The sequence below is a fragment of the Colobus angolensis genome, unplaced genomic scaffold (genome assembly GCF_000951035.1).
Source record: "Colobus angolensis palliatus isolate OR3802 unplaced genomic scaffold, Cang.pa_1.0 Scaffold453, whole genome shotgun sequence".
Taxonomy (NCBI): domain Eukaryota; kingdom Metazoa; phylum Chordata; class Mammalia; order Primates; family Cercopithecidae; genus Colobus; species Colobus angolensis.
In genome coordinates this window covers 518,410-519,810 of record NW_012117966.1, presented here as the reverse complement: position 1 = coordinate 519,810, position 1,401 = coordinate 518,410, and positions in this window count along the sequence as shown.

Below are 1,401 nucleotides of genomic sequence, written 5' to 3'. Positions count from 1 at the left end.
GTTGCAGTGAGCCAAGATCATGCCACTGCACTCCAGCCTGGCAAGAGAGCAAGATTCCGTCTCAAAAAAATAATAATAATAAAAATAAAAATTAGCCAGGTGTGGTGACGGGCGTCTAGTTCCAGCTACTCGGGAGGCAGAGGCTACAAAGAGAAAAAAAAAAAAGAAAAAAGAAAGAAAGAAAGAAAGAACGAAAGAAAGAAAGAGAAAGAAAGAAACAGTGTCTCTGTAACTCTGCAACTCGAATTTATAATCTCTCTTTTTTTTCTTTTTTTGAGACAGGGTCTTGCTCTGCCTTCCAGGTTGGAGTGCAGTAGAGTGATCTCAGCTTATTGCAACCTCTGCCTCCCAGGTTTAAGCAATTCTCGTGCCTCAGCCTCCCGATTAGCTGGGATTACAGGTGTGAGCCACAGCGCCCGGATGGCATTTGGATTTTTAAAGGTCAAATCTCCCCAGACTCCAAAGAACACTAGGGCCAAACAGCACCACAGAGGATCACCTGGAACTAACTAACCAGGCCCAACCCTCCTTAGAAAAACAACATAGAAGCCTGAATACATGGAACTCCTTCCCGCTTTCTCATTCAGTAGCAAACTTCAGATTCCAAAGAATATTGGGGCCAAACACTATTACAAAAGAATATCAGTTTCTCTGGCCAGGGGTGGTAGCTCACACCTGTAGTCCCAGCACTTTGGGAGGTCGAGGCAGGTGGATCACCTGAGGTTGGGAGTTTAAGACCAGCCTGGCCAGAAAACTAGCTGGGAGTGGTGGCACACACCTGTAATCGCAGTTACTCAGGAGGCCGAGGCAGGACAATCACTTGAACCCGGGAGGTGGAGGCTGCAGTGAGCCAAGATCGCGAAACTGCACTCCAGCCTGGGGACAGAGTGAGACTTCGTCTAAAAGAAAAAAAAAAATAATAAAATCAAAAACAGCTAGGAGTGGTGGCACAAGCATGTAGTCCCAGCTACTTGAGGGGCTGAGGTGAGACCATCACTTGAGCCCAGGAAGTCAAGGCTGCAGTGAGCCAAGATCACCCCACTGCACTGCAGCCTTGGCAGCAGAGTGAGACACTGCCTCAACCAAACCAAACCAAACCCGAGCCCCGGAAGTAGTTCAGTGTCCCTTCTGCTGCATTCCACTGGCAAAGTAATCAGGGGGCAAGCTCAGATTCAATGGGAGGGAAGATATAGGCCCCATCTCTTTTGGGAAGCATGCCAAAGTCACATTGTAAATTGCATAGACACAGGGAAGGCATGATGGGGGAGGGAGGTTCTTATTGTGACAACCTACTGCACGTGTCTCTGTTTGCACAGCTGAGTCCACTCCAGGAACCTGGCAGAAGACTCTTTTACCATCCTCATGGTCCAGCCCACTGTGCAGCTTTTTTTTTTTTTTTTT